The 15,128-nt window shown below is 47.7% G+C and overlaps 1 long non-coding RNA gene across 2 annotated transcripts; it reads right to left on the bottom strand.

The window, feature by feature from the left end:
• Positions 1-1,019: 1,019 nt before the first annotated feature.
• LOC119173447 (uncharacterized) lies at positions 1,020-7,220 on the bottom strand. 2 transcript variants are annotated; one of them, XR_005110098.2, is made up of 4 exons: positions 7,114-7,220; positions 2,892-2,946; positions 1,776-1,963; positions 1,020-1,164 (listed from the first exon to the last, which is right to left on the bottom strand). It is a non-coding gene; the product is annotated as an uncharacterized LOC119173447 (long non-coding RNA). The 2 variants fall into 2 exon arrangements; XR_005110097.2 differs by lacking the exon at positions 1,020-1,164 and having other exon boundaries at positions 1,616-1,963.
• Between the last annotated feature and the right edge of the window lie 7,908 nt (positions 7,221-15,128).

Here is a 15,128-nt window from a genome sequence, read left to right as displayed (position 1 = left end):
TGGAAACGGTCATCCCTCTATTCACTCCCTAGAATACAGATGTACCCTATAAAGTGGGCCGAGGGATGACCATCGACGTATCACAATTGGTAGAGCATCGGATGCGTTATGCGAAGGTCGTAGGTTCAGTGCCCTGCTAGTCTGAAGTTATCTTTTCGGCCACTTTTCTTTCTTCACATTCGCACTATCATTATTACCAATAAAATCAGCTATACTTTCCTTCACACCATTGCTTGTTATCTCTAATTCAATTGGAAAGAAATTCATGCAGACTATCACAATTATTTTGGTCTTTATAGAAATCATCCAGAGAGATAGATGTGGAGTGTTTCTTCGCGAAAACCGCTATTTATATATTGATTAAAGTGTCCCTTTTTCTCAAGATAGGCGTAGAGACATATTTGCTTGATGGGGCAGACACGTCAATTTGGAAGCTTCTGTGTGTTTTTATGTGGGCAGCTAAGATTTGTACATGGTTGTATTTATCGAGGTCACTATTCTCGAAATGTACATCTAAAAGACATGTTAGTATTGTGGAATACATCAACCTCCTCGAGAAATCACCGAGCCCTGGAGTCACAGCTCCCTTGACAGGTCTACGCTGACCCACTCGCGTTGCCCACTGCCATAGTAAAAAGAAAAAGTTTACAAAAAATACCTACACTAACACGACCCCCAATCTTTCTACGTCTGTTCTTGCATAATGGCGCGTCGAAGAAGGCTTGAAAAGGATGCAGGAAATGCATAGCTACCGTCATAGGGGCGTTAAGCGGAAAGCTCCGTTAAACCTAATTCGAGGATTATTGCATTCAGAGTTGATAAACGACCTACGAGATTCGAGCGGCCAAAATCGGGACAGACTTCCTTTTTGGAAGTCTGTCCCGATTGGAATTTGGAAGCTCCATGACGCCCTAATTCCCGGCGATGAAAGAACTGAAAACAAATAGTGAGCTGCTCTCCCGGCTCGAGCCAATCAGCTGCGGACAAAATATCCAGTTCATTTGATGACTCATCAAGAATCCTTGTGCAATTTTGATATTTATTAGACGTGTTTATTCCGGCCGAGTGCATACTGTTGCCCGGAAAAAGCAGTGAGCCCCGGTGTGATTGCGCTTTCGACCACGTCGATGCACTGAACCGGCCAGCATATTCCCAGAGCAAAGACTGAAAATAAACAAAATGTACAATAAAAGGACACTCAAACTTGTCAAGTGTAAACTTGCATGCAAACGTGTTTCAGATGTTGGATGACGATATATAATATTGATGATAATATAATAAAGTCACCGCCTTATCCACAAAGAGAATTAAGTTGGAGGAGCTTGCTCAGAGGAGCACGTGACGTTTCTTGGCGAGACGATTTCTGTAAGAAAGCTCGTTGAAGGGCCAGAGAACAACGCCGAGGTCCAAAAATCATTAGAAAGAGATGTATGTACACTTTTGTTTTGTGAGCGTGTTGCAGAAGAACCTTGCAAATACGTGCGCAGTCATTGGTCAATGCAGAAAGAAAGGCTTCCAGCGGGAAGCTGCAGATGTAAACAGTACGACACAGACATGGAACTGCATAAGTCTTGTTCGGGGAGGGGATTTGCGGTTTACGAATACAACGACATCGTTTGACCAGTTGCATAAATGTTTCCGTTTACTATCGTTATATATGCTGTACGCAGGGCTTGCATCGCAAGTGTTGTTGGATTAAAATTTTTTGAATCTTCCCGACAGCGGGTCCAATGAAACGCTCCAAGAAGCTCATGGCCTACATCGCGAGAAACTACCTCCATAGGAAGCCTCTTGGAAGAGTATCTCCAAGTTAATGTTGTGGTCCTGGTAGTGGCCGAGGACGGACTCCATATGGACTCCTGGAGTAGATTCCCACGCACGCTAACGCTCCTGGGGCGTGAAAGAACGCTTGACAGGTACACAGTGGTCCACACCGCTGGCCATGCCGCATTCCCAAGCCGCACTGAACAATAGAAAAAAATCACTGTTGTCACAGTACCGAAAAAATATCCGTTGAATAGCTTGTTTATTTCATTTGTCTCAGATAGTAGAGCCTTGTGAGACAAGGCCAAAAGCACGGCATTATTAGTAATTGTGGACTTAGGTCCAGAACCACAAATATGATTATGATCTTGTTTTTCTAAACGTGCTCGTAGATCTAATTACATGGGCTTCTACATTTCGCTTTCTGCGAAACGCAGCCTGCAAGGCCACGATTGCCCGCCGTGGCGGTCTAGTGGCTAAAATACTCAGCTGCTGACCCGCAGGTCAAGGGATCGAAACCTGGTGGCGGCGGCTGCATTTTCGATGGAGGCGAAAATGGTGTTAGATTTGGATCCACGTTAGAGTGTGTTCAGATTTGGGTCCACGTTAAGGAACCCTAGGTATTCAATATGTCCGGACCCCTTCACTGCGACATCTCTCCTAATCATATAAATCCCACATATAAATCAAATCAACCAATCAATCAATCATGGCGAGGATTCCATTCGTTGACTTCTGGTTCAACCGTCGATCACCATAACCATTAGACTACCAGGGCGAGGTTAAAGACGGAACATCATCTGCCTGATCGAGGCTTTATCACTTGTAGTATGCTCCACAGTGAAAAAGTACAACATACAAGGGCATAACATACATACAAAGGCATCCATAAAATAAAATTCATGGAAAATGAGAGAGTAAAAAAAACATCTAATACTTGGACAAATATTAATAAATGTGTAAGCACAAAAAGCATCTATAAATTTGAGCCATGACGACTGAAATGGTGTTTCTTCAACGAAAAATCAAGAAAGAATATTCCACTCGCAGTGCCCGTGCACTCAAAGTAGAAGGTGCGGAGTCTATCATATAAGAAAGGCTTTAGAATAAATGTCATGCGGGCTTACATAAGGAGTGCAGGCGGATTTAAGGCCCCTACCAAGACGAGGTGGAAGTCCACATCTGGAATAGCGAGGACGTTCAAGAATATGAATTAGCTGCTAGAGAAAGATAAAATGGGAAACGTTAGGACCAGTAAAAATGCTTTATTACCCTGCTAAAGAGTAAAGAGGTCACAGCTGTATTAAGCCAGTATAACAGTACTACGTCAATACTATCAATAATATGCCGGCACTTGAAGAGAGCTGAAGAGTAACATATACTTGGTTTAGATTGACAAACTTCACTCGCACTCGGAGAGCTGTAATATACGTTTCACTATAATAGGTTTTTTATAGCCAAGAAAATGTAGATTGAAGTATTATTTTTGATATTTACAGATCAATCTGTAGCAGGCGATGATGCCGATGATCGCGATAATTTTATTTGTGTGCCATACCAATTCGCATGCCGAGGCGCATGGCGCAGACGCGGCCAACATCCCTCACATTATCTCCGGAGGGCCGCGGAAGATAGGCAGCCACCCCCTTTTTGTTTCTCACTTTCGAAGCCTGTTTTTCTTGGAAAATAAACTAGTCTTGTCCCAAGCTTCAAGAAGTGCAGGTGCCTTTTTTCGCGCCTCCGTGGGGCGAGTACGCTACAAACCATGCGTGTGATGTCAAAAATTTCAAGTTTTTTTCGTATTTTAGTGACGCTGACTCGAAAGAAGTTTCTGAAACTTCATATGCTGTTATGATGTCACCACACGGGTCACGTGCGGCACCGTAGTTGTCCGTAACCACTGTCGAATTAAACGAGAAAAAATATAAGTATCCACTATCCTACTATCGCACCAATATCCATTATCCACGGAGTGAATGATGGATAGTGGGGCGAAACATCCGTCCGTCCATTCGTTCTTGCTTCCGTCCATTCATGCGTGCGTCTGTGTGACCGCCCAAGCGTCAATCCACCCGTCCGTGCATGCGTCTGTTCGTGAGTCCGCACGTTCATCTGTGCGTCCGTCCCTGCTTTCGCCCATGCATCCCCTCCTGCGTCCGTCCATGCGTCCATCCGTCCATGCAGCCATCCGTGCGTCCGTCCATGCATCTGTCTGTGTGTCCGTTCGTCCATCTATTCAACATTCTAAGTACCACCATCTCGCATTTTTTCATCATATATTCCTCATATAGAAGCACCGTCATCCAGCGGACATTCCAAGGACTGAACGAGAGGAGGCACACTTTCTTTACGGCTTGCGCTTCGTGTCTACTTCTCACCATTAGCCACCTCGAGTTAATGGTATATACTAGTTCACTGTATTGATGGCACTGCGGCCAAACGCTCACTAAACCGATCTAAAACCTAGGAGGTTATGCCCAGCGAGTATAACGTAGCAACCCTTTCTTGTCTTCTGTGCGTCGTTGAACAATGAAAAATTCGCAGCATGCGCGTTACTTAAAAGCCAACTTCTCCTGTCTCTCATTCCCCCTTAGGAGCCATTGGCATGTACATTTAGCACTATCTTTTATTGTTAAACAACGCACAGAAGAAATCTCCCACCGGCACCACCTTGAAGGTCAAAATGTGATACTGGTTATACACTACGACTACTACCACGGCTACGAAGTACAAACAGGTGCCGCTATAAAGATCATCGCCCCTAAAACACCTAGGACGCAGCGGGGTTCGAACAGGTGTCCCGTGCCAGCGTTGGGCCACGCCGGTGCCCCTGAAACTCTTTTAGCAAATCCGATGGAGGCGGAAATGTTGTAGGCCCGTGTGCTCAGATTTGGGCGCACGTTAAAGAACCCCAGGTGGTCAAAATTTCCGGAGCCCTTCACTACGGCGTCTCTCATAATCATATAGTGGTTTTGGGACGTTAAACCCCACAAATCAATCAATCAAACTCTTTTAGCTAATTTGCCTTAGGCAGGATTGATATCGGGAAAGGAATCGCGATAATATGAGTAATACAGCTCATATTCCTGGTTCTTCCTTTGTACCATCAAAGGAAGAACCAGGCGTCACAGAATCCGGATTGCGTAACGAACGTGTCATTCAATGCTCGTTCGCACTACAAAAGGTTGTTCTTGATCACCTGATACCTGTGGCGTATACCCACTTCAGGCCTAATTCTTCGTCGTTGTAATGCACTGCATAAAAAAAATTGAACTAAATTCCTTGCATGTGTGTAGCCGACATTACGCTTCTCCGAAGAATGACGAAGGATGGCGAATGCCGGCCTTCTACCCAGAAATCATGATTATTTACGGCGTACTTGGTACCCAGCAAGTTGGCCTGTAGCAGTTTCCCAAAGAGTGTTTAGAAAAGGCTTTTAAAGGCCGCTCTTCCAGCTTGCACTGTGACTGTGATTCGATTCGTGGTATTTTTTTTATCGGTTGGAGGCTACGTAGAACTGAGTAGTGGACGCCTTCTAATTCTATGACGTCATGGTGTTCTTTGCCGGAACTTCAAGGTGGCGTCTCCACCCACATATTCTTTTCGCGCGTTTTCTAGCTTACCAAGCATCGTGTCGCGGTAAGAGTGGCGTTTTCGGGATTATAAAATTATACCTTACCAATACGTGAAAAATGGTTTTGCTCATTAGTGTATCTTTAACGATAGGCTGTTCTCAGCACCTGTCCCTGTGGGCTCCGTGTTTGAGTCCATCCTCACTCACGCTAATTGGACATGCCTTAAATTGCAAGGGCGAGTCGACCTACCATCCATCGTACCCTATGAAGAAGTTGCACCTGCCATTCAGTGAATAGTGAAGTACTCCCCTTGGGTGATATTTTTCCATTGGTTTGAGAGAAGTGCGTCCAACAATTATTAAGACGATTCTTTCTTGGAGCCTTCGACGCAAAAAGTTTGGTCTCTCTGTCTGTATATTTGTCTGTTTGTCCGCCCTTAATGGTACTTCAAACGGCATCAAAGTGGTTCAACGATAATCCAAATGGCCGACCCCATTCGCAGCGCCCACAAATATTGCTCAGGTTCAGTGTTCACACTTGTGCGATTGTCACTTTAAAAGCAATTATTGAGCATATATAAGGCACCATAATAACACGTCAATATGCTGTATGTGTGTCTCTTACTAGAAAAGGCATACATAAGTAATTCTAAGGACCGTAGCGTTTATCACGTTGCGCTGACCATGCAACACTTGCGCGAAAAGGCAAGTGTTTCCAACGCTTTGCTAAGACGACACGGCGGTGGCACCTACCCGTCAACTTGCGTTCTACGTCTTATCACCTCCGATACGGGCGCACCGGGCACGCGCGCTTCGTTTTTCAAGATAACTGCCAAATAGCGCTCATGTTTCTCGCGTGACGTGACTTGATGCGCTCGTTCGCCTCCGCTGCACACTCGAAGCACTCTAACGCAGCGCCTCCAGAATACCATTCAGCGATTTTCTCGCGCAGCACACCAGATAAATGCTTTGTTCACTCTGATTGATTGATTTGTGGGGTTTAACGTCCCAAAACCACCATTTGATTATGAGAGACGCCGTAGTGGAGGGCTCCGGAAATTTTGATCACCTGGGGTTCTTTAACGTGCACCCAAATCTGAGTACACGGGCCTACAATATTTCCGCCTCCATCGGAAATGCAGCCGCCGCAGCCGGGAATCGAACCCGTGACCTGCTTTGTTCACTCTCTACAGACGCAAGACTATCGTCTTTCGACCACATTTGCAGTGTAACATGTAGCTACGGGGCCAATCTCTTTAGTTGAGTTTGTCGTGCATGTTCTGGTATGTGTTTGCGTATGTTCACATATGTGGAACTTTCACTTCAGAGACGTTAGAACCTCCCATTTCACTCACCCCCCCCCCCTCCACGCTCACCACCCTCATGTTTACAGCCCCACGCACTAGTTTCATATTCTCAGCCCCACATACCAAAGTCAACGTGACCTCGCACGATCACGTTGACACGCCACATATTGCAAGTAAGCAAGCCACTCACCACCACGGTCAAATGGTACTCTAGACAGTATCGCTAATTGCTGTATGAATGAACTAATATTAAGGAGAAGAAGAAGAATATTGTTTATTTTTTTGCAACATGTTTTCTGCCACGCACTGTATTCAAAAGTAGCAAACATTTGCAGTTATCCACTTTGCCCTCGATAAGGTGGTAGACTGAACATTCAATAAGTCACTGTCATATTTTTTCCTTGAACTTCCTCTTAAGCATGTTCATACTTAAAAATTTACCACGGTTTTTCTAAGAGCCTTACTTACAGTGTCATGGTGGTGAGCGCTGCCAATAAAACGAGAGACAAAATCACAGCCTTCATCTTCACCGTTTGTTCTCGTACTAAAAGTACCAGCTGTTCTCTGCGGGGCCTATAAGGTCTGTATTTTGAAATCTATAGATATATATTTTTGCACAATGTTATGATGTATTGTCACTCGCTCCTCTGCGAAGAAAGCGGTCCTTCGTGGTTTCTGGAGTACAATGGGCAATTGTCAATGTTAATTTCATTGGCTGGTAGTTCTTATTATAGTGTGTCGAGCAAAGAAAAGAAGCCCTTGAAATTACACTCCTTACCTTCATCATTGGGCAAATGTGTGGTATGTAAATGGCAACAGCACACACTCTTCCACATTGCACTTTTGCATTTATGAAGGACCGTTTTGTTTGCACAGCACCAAGTGCCATCATTGACGCGAAAGTGTTAGAGCTTGTTTCCCAGAAATACGGATGCCCGCGTAAGCCTCGCTGACGTTTTATTATCAGCGATAAGCCTTCTCGTCCGTGAACGAAAATTCAAGAAAGGTGTAAATAAGAATAACGAAAAACTTCGGTCCTAGTGACGATTGAAATCAGCCCGCCTCCGTGTCAAGAAGGTGCCCTGCCACAAAGCAACGCTATTTTTTTAACTGTTTAAAAACTCTATACAAATGTAATGTAATATATATTCTCTGGCAGAAGTGTAGAAGCGAGCCTGGCATCAGAACATGTGAAAGGCGCAGCGGGGGGAGGGGAGGAGCAGGGGGAGAAGACAGAAGAAGAAGAAGGTGTAAAAAGGTGAACCATACGTGCGTCCGATATGCTATGCTACGCTAGGGCAAATAGACTAAGGGATTGAAAGTTAGGGATATATAAAAAAGAAAACGGGCAAAAAAGCACACGTGAGCCTAAACTACACTGTTGCGTTCGGCACTAGTGGAGACAGGATTTTAGGTGTATCATTTTCCACTGTAGATCTTCTCGTCATGGTGCCTACTGAATACTTGCAAGCACTAAACATAAACTAGTACCTGTTGTACAGACTCAACCTATGGTGGTTTCAGGCTCCCGAAGAACGCCCTGTTATGCCTGCGAGTCCGCACCAAACGTCCAGCCTCGGAAAAAAAAGAAATCTATGTCGAGGCCAGCACGCGATCCCACCAGACGCGATGAACAGCTCAACGGCGTCAACACGCGACGGCGCCTTTCTTTCGCCCACGTGCAGTGAGTCACCTCAGCAAGTGATCCGTCGAGTAAACAACCGGCGTCTTCCTGTCTGGGGGGGGTGACGCAATGTCTGGCGACGTCACTCGTCCTTGGGTGCAGCCACCTGCAGCGCAGCCTCTCCAGATTCGATGAGAAAGAATGACGCGGCCCAGCGGTGACCCCATTGGAGGATTCTAACCTCACGACCAGCGGCGCTTCTGGTTGGACATTTGGGTTGGACCCGGTGCATATAAAAGAAGCCCTGCGGTGCGTCGAGAGCAGACCCCTTTGACAGCGGACCCAATTGAGAGCAGACCTATGTGTTACAGAGGAGAGCTCAGCTCTTCGAGCCTCTGTCGGCCCCAGTGCCGAATTTGCACCGCCTCTGTATATATGTTGTGCATAAACCTTGTTTGACTCACCGTCGTCTCGTCCGCTCGTCTATCAGCTCTGCGCAGAAGCAGTCGCTAGCTGAGGAACCTACGCTACCAAACGGCTGGTGACCTTCTCGGCGGAGTTCGAAGCAGTGGCGCCTTCGGGACCGTGTTGGCGTCGCCGTCTTTCGGAAACAGTGGTTACAGCGGTGAGATTCGTAGCGCCCTTCGTAACGTCGTCGGAGGTGCGCTTTGTAACAGCCCGAAGTATGCCTAACAGTGATTGAAAAAGTTTAAGGATGGGTTTGTCTTCTTCTGGCAAATGGTCAGTCGTCCGATGGGGGGTCACACTTGCCGATGTGCACAGTGAAACTGCATTTCACTGTGACTGGGCAACGGCGGCCAAGCCGCGTGAGCTTTGTCCATGCATTCCACGATGTTCTGGTTTGTACCCGCCGTCACCAATTTGTGTGGCTGTGGTTTGGGCAATGTAGGTGCAGTGGAATCCACAGCAGCCTTACCTTTCATTGCATTCCGGTTATTACCAGCCATGCAGAGTCCGGGTGGCAAATCGAGATGGCGAAGCAGGAGGGTGGTGAAGCTCCGCCCACTACCAAGTGCTCAAGCATACTCGACCATCTTCATTTTCAAAAGCATGAACACCGTGGGCAGCTGTTTAGGTTCGTGGGTTGCCTTACGGACGCGTACTGGGCTCTTAGGTGATTCTCAAAGGGAATAATGATGGCGTATTGGGCACTTAACAACTGTACTTTCACTACGCATTCACAGATTTTTTTCTTTTCCAACAATGAACGCCACAAAAGAAAATTAGCACCTTGTTACTGCTTTGCTTCCAGGCTGTAGACAGCTTTTATACCGGGGTTCACCATGGCTTCGCTGACACATTTCGATCACGTATATTACGTCCAAAACTATATATACTAACAAATTGCAAAGAACAAAACCAAAAGACAGGTTTTCTTCACACGGCATTAAGCCAGCAGTCTCTCGTTTCGCAGTGCGCGGCACTAACCACTATGCCATAGAGAGTACGTGGTCGAGGGTGCTAACGGCAAGCCATTTATATACACCACGGAGAAAGAAGTCCACGATATACACCATACACCGTTTGGCGGACCTCGGAGCTCCGAAACTTTACAGCGTTGTCGTTATCAGTAGCGAGATGGCGCGACGTGCTCGCATTGGGCGCACTCGTCCCCAAGACGGAGCGTGGTCTCCCCTATGTGCGGCTATCAGACTCGTAGTTCGGGAGAGGGCGAAGGTCACCTCGCTCGCTTCCGCAGCCGCGTTTACGAAAGGACCGCGCGGCTTACACATGGTGACGTAAGGTTTGTGTCAGCGCTTGTCGTGTGTATACTTTTGCGCTCATTTCGTGCAACTTTCCTTCTGTTTGAACAGCGTGCTTCAAGTGACGAGCTGTGAGAGTTGTTAGTCTGCGCTCGTCTTGTGTATGCTAATTTCGTGCGTTTGCTGTTTACACTGATACTTTGAGGAAGTTGTGTCCTCTGCAAATTAGCCAGTATGCCTACGATTCCATGATGAAGTTAGTGTAAAGCTGTCAGTTAGGCGAGTTACCACTTCTACCTGGGACGGCTTTGCGATAAAGTTTTTGCAAGACGTCATTTTCCATCGCAAATACAGTGTCTGTTTTCCGTGCACAAGATGGGTCCCTATACTGGCGGGAAGTCCCGCACGTGTTTGTGTTTCGTATGGAGTCTCCCTTATCTAAACAGGGTTTAACATAGACTATGTTCAGCCAAACGACTCATTCGAGGAAATCAAACTATCAAGAAGCCTTTGTTTAGTATTAAAGCAACAGTGTTGTACCTAGTCAAGTGATCTCTCCATCACATGCGCACCACACACGTTGTCACAGAACGAGCGCTCAAAATGGGTGCGCCGCCAAATTCTTGCGATAACGCGCGGGAGAGACGCCGCGAGGTCAACGAAAAAAAAGAGAAAACAAGCATCCAAGGACTCCCCGGGGCGCGCGACCCTCCCCTCTCGGAAGCGTAGGCTTGCCGACGAACCTCCTCACCCCACAACAGCGGCCGAGCAAGCATTCGAATTTTCTAGATGGAAAGGGGCGTGGAGACGCCGGGTTGAGTCATCCGTCGCGGACGGCCCTCGTATCGTCTCGACCTTTCCCCCAGCCTTCGCTGCGCATCGCGCCGACGAAATGATGAGAACTTTTTGGAATCTCACGCGGAAGGTATTTAATTGAGCAGCCGAGACCAAAGATCAGGAGAAGACGGAATTAAGCGCCAGAGCGCGTAGGGATTCCGCCGTGTAGTCGGCGAAGGTTTTGTCTGTAGAGACAAAGCAGGAGAAGAAGATCATTTCCACCTGAGGGGTGACGACTCGAGCTACAGGCAAGAGTGTGTGTTTACCACTACCGAGCGAAGACGCGTGGCAACAGCTGCGTGTGTGAAGCCGACGTGTTTCCGGCGAAGAAGTTTGAAGCTTGGAGAGTGGCCAATTGAAGACGCGGGGTTTCCTGGAAGAGAAACTTCGGCGAGGTTTCCTGGAAGAGAAACTTCGAGGGCAGCGGAACGACAACAACGCTGGACTTTGAGTGAGTGATTCTCGAAATAGTATCATCCAGACTTTTGTTCCAAGAACTTTGGACTGAATAGGTTTTCTATCGACTTAGTCTTTAAGTGTCTTGGTTGTTCAGTGCATGCGACTGCATTGTAGTGCGTATTGTTGTCTGTGTTCATTGTTTCGAGTGTGGCTGATTGTACTGTGTAGTACGTTGTTTGTTTGGTGACATATTGTACTCAACTATTGTGGAGTGTGCATACTTGTGTGTTGTTTTGATCTGCCATTATTGAGAATATAATTTCGTTTCTTTATCAACTCTCGGCTCTGACTTGTTCTTTGGGCCACAGCCGGCGTCCGCTGGTGCGCCAAATAGGACCACTTCTAAATTGTTCACGCTTTCGTGGTGTGGTTCGGGGGGCCGATACTTCGGCCCTTTGAATTAGCCCAGTGATCGCCCCCCGAATTAACGGGACCTGCGACAATTAATCTGGCGTCCGCGACGAGGACCTTTTGGTGCACAGTGTGTCCAAAGTAGTGAGAACGAACCTCGAGTTGTTGATAGTGCTATCGGAACGATTTCGTGTGTTGTTCAGTGTTCTCGTTAACGAGTGCAGTGGAGTGTTCCGATAGACTGATTTAGGGAGATGCTTTATGCACGCGGCAAGACTTCATTTGCGAGACTCAATGGATCTCCAAAAGTTAGTAGCTCTTGGTGAGAAGATGGCTCTTTCTGGCACCGAACTACGGAAGTGGGTAAGCCAGAAGGAGAAAGAAGCGGTGGAGAGAGTGAGAGGTTGGCAGCAGAGAGAGCCAAGGAAGAAAAAGCAGCTGAGTTGGAACGAGAGAGGTTGGCAGCTGAGGGGGCCAAGGAAGAAAAAGCAGCTGAGTCGGAGAGAGAAAGGCTCGCCGCTGAAAGGGCGAAGGAAAAAAGAGAGCAAAAACTGAAGTTGGAGTTGGAGAGAGAGAGGTTGGCAGCCGAAAGGGCGAGAAAGAAAGAGAGGCAAAGGAGCGACAGCTGAAACAAGAGAGCAGCAGTTGAAGTTGGAGCTGGAGAGAGAAAAGTTGGCAGCTGAAAGGGCGAGAGAAGAAAGAGAAGCAAAGGAGCGACAGCTGAAAGAAGAAAGAGAGGCAAAGGAGCGACAGCTGAAAGAAGAAAGAGAAGCGGAGATGTCTGAAAGGGAACGGCAGCAGCAGCACGAGATGGAACTCGAGCAGCTCCGTTTGCAACAGCGAAGTGAAACTCCGGTCCAAGCTAGAGTTGAAAGCAGCGAACGGGAAGATCATGGCTTCCGCTTAAACACAAGCAAGCTGCTCGTAGCGTTTGATGAAAGGAAGGACGACCTTGACGCGTACCTTCACAGATTTGAGACGATTGCAAGGAGCCAGAATTGGCCGGAACATCAATGGGCAACTGCTTTGAGTACCTGCTTGAGTGGTGAAGCGCTCAGTGTGTACGGCAGGCTGACGCCGACCGATCAGCCAACTATGCAAAGGTGAAAGCTGCTTTGCTGAAGCGATTAAGATTTACTGTGGAAGGATTCCGGGACAGATTTCGGACAGGAAAGCCAGCTGATGGTGAGACGGCTACGCAGTATGCCGCCCGACTTTGCCATTATTTCGACAGATGGATTGAACTTTCAGGGACAGCGCAGGGGTACGATGAACTTAGAGAGCTCCTAATTAGAGAACAATTTCTTACTAGTTGCCACCCAAGCCTGTCGCTGTGCTTTAAAAAGAGGAGAGCGAAGTCACTTGAAGGCATGCTTGAATTGGCTGATCAATTCTTGGAAGCGCAAGGTGGCACTAATTTGGCCAAGGTCAAGAAGGATTGTCCCGAAGATTCGAAGAAATCGGCTCCCGAAGAAAAGAAGCGTGCACCGGAGAGCATTCCGCGATGTTTTCTGTCTAACCGAGTGGGTCACCGTGCTAAAAACTGCCGAACTAACTTCACGAGCCCCACGGTTGTAAAATGTTTCAAGTGTGGACAGACTGGGCACAAGGTAGACGCATTTCGTAACGGAGCGAGTCAAACTCACCAGGTATCCTGTGTGCAAGCGGCACCGAAATCTGGTAATGATGCCGTCACCGATGGATTCGTAGAGTTGAAAAAGGGGGAGAAAATCTTTATTGTGGGTGCTGTAATGACAAAACAACCAACCGGTGTTTCGAAGGGAAGGCCAACATTGCCTGGAAAAGTCACGGACAAAAAGATTATGGTGTTAAGAGATACCGGTAGCTCCACGATTATCGTGCGGAGAAATTTGGTACGGGAAAGTGAGTTAACAGGCAAAACGAAACCGGTTTGCCTAATTGACCGTACGGTTCGGATGCTTCCCGAAGCAGAAATTGAGGTTGAAACCCCGTACTTCAGCGGGAAGGTTACTGCTTTATGCATGACGACCCCCCTGTACGACCTCGTCATCGGAAACATCGACGGGGCGCGAGGGCCGAATGATCCAGAACGTTTGGGGGAAGACCCGGAGATAGAGCCCTCACCAACCCAGCGGCCGCGAGATACAGTGGAGGAGCATCCCGTGACCGATCTCACTCGAGCCCAAGGTGAAGCCGAGGCGCAAGAGACAGTGAATGAGAAGATGATCGTGTTGAATGAGTTCACGGGCTGGGCAGCTGGACTTACGTCGGCACGACCTCAACCGAGCGACAGTGTAAAGGTGACGGAGTCGGCCAGCCAGGCCAAATTTCGGGACGTGAAAAAACGGGTGAATAACCGGGCAGAATCGGTTGAGCGTCATGACCCGCTAGCAGAGTCGCAAGTGACAACGATGGCTGAGACGCCGCCTCGGATACCGTCATCGAAAGGGGCTCGCCGAAACAAAACGAGCAAAAACAATAAGAAGAGATCGAGAGAGCACCGCAAGAAAGGGCGCAAGCGCCGCTCAAAATGCACAGGATAGGTGCTGAGGTCAAATCGGAATGTGTTTGGCAGGACTGAGTGCCATATGTTGTGTTAATGTTCTTGTTGTTCTGTGTCACAACTGTATGTTGAGCGAGTCAAAATGTTTGATACGGTGATGTGATGTATAGTATTGTATATTTGTTGTAATGAGAGAACTTTGTACATTTGTATTGTTTGGAATATGTGATGGAGTGTTGCATTCATGTACCTGTGGCTATATCTCATGTGTTGTGGAATTGAATTACAATGTACGATTGTATTGAGCGATCTATTGTGAATGTGCAGTGTCATGAGCGATGGTTTGTGTTACAGTCTTTCAGAGTGTGTGGTGACTGTTCGCGCTCATTTGTGTGGTTTTCAATATTATGAGAAAATATTCTTAAAGTGGGGGGCACTGTCACAGAACGAGCGCTTTAAATGGGCGCGCCGCCAAATTCTTGCGATAACGCGCGGGAGAGACGCCGCGAGGTCAACGGGAAAAAAAGAGAAAACAAGCATCCAAGGACTCCCCGGGGCGCGCGACCCTCCCCTCTCGGAAGCGTAGGCTCGCCGACGAGCTTCCTCACCCCACAACGGCGGCCGAGCAAGCACTCGAATTTTCTAGATGGAAAGGGGCGTGGCGACGCCGGGTCTAGTGATCCGTCGCGGACGGCCCTCGTATCGTCTCGACCTTTCCCCCAGCCTTCGCTGCGCATCGCGCCGACGAAATGATGAGAACTTTCTGGAATCTCGCGCGGAAGGTATTTAGTCGAGCAGCCGAGACCAAAGATCAGGAGAAGACGGAAGTTAGCGCCAGAGCGCGTAGGAATTCTGCCGTGTAGTCGGCGAAGGTTTTGTCCGTAGAGACAAAGCAGGAGAAGATGATTTCCACCTGAGGGGTGACGACTCGAGCTACAGGCAAGAGTGTGTGTTTACCGCTATCAAGCGAAGACGTGTGGCAACAGCTGTGTGTGTGAAGCCG

This window comes from Rhipicephalus microplus, chromosome 5, assembly GCF_043290135.1.
Source record: "Rhipicephalus microplus isolate Deutch F79 chromosome 5, USDA_Rmic, whole genome shotgun sequence".
Classification (NCBI taxonomy): domain Eukaryota; kingdom Metazoa; phylum Arthropoda; class Arachnida; order Ixodida; family Ixodidae; genus Rhipicephalus; species Rhipicephalus microplus.
This window is presented reverse-complemented; position numbering and strand designations above follow the sequence as displayed.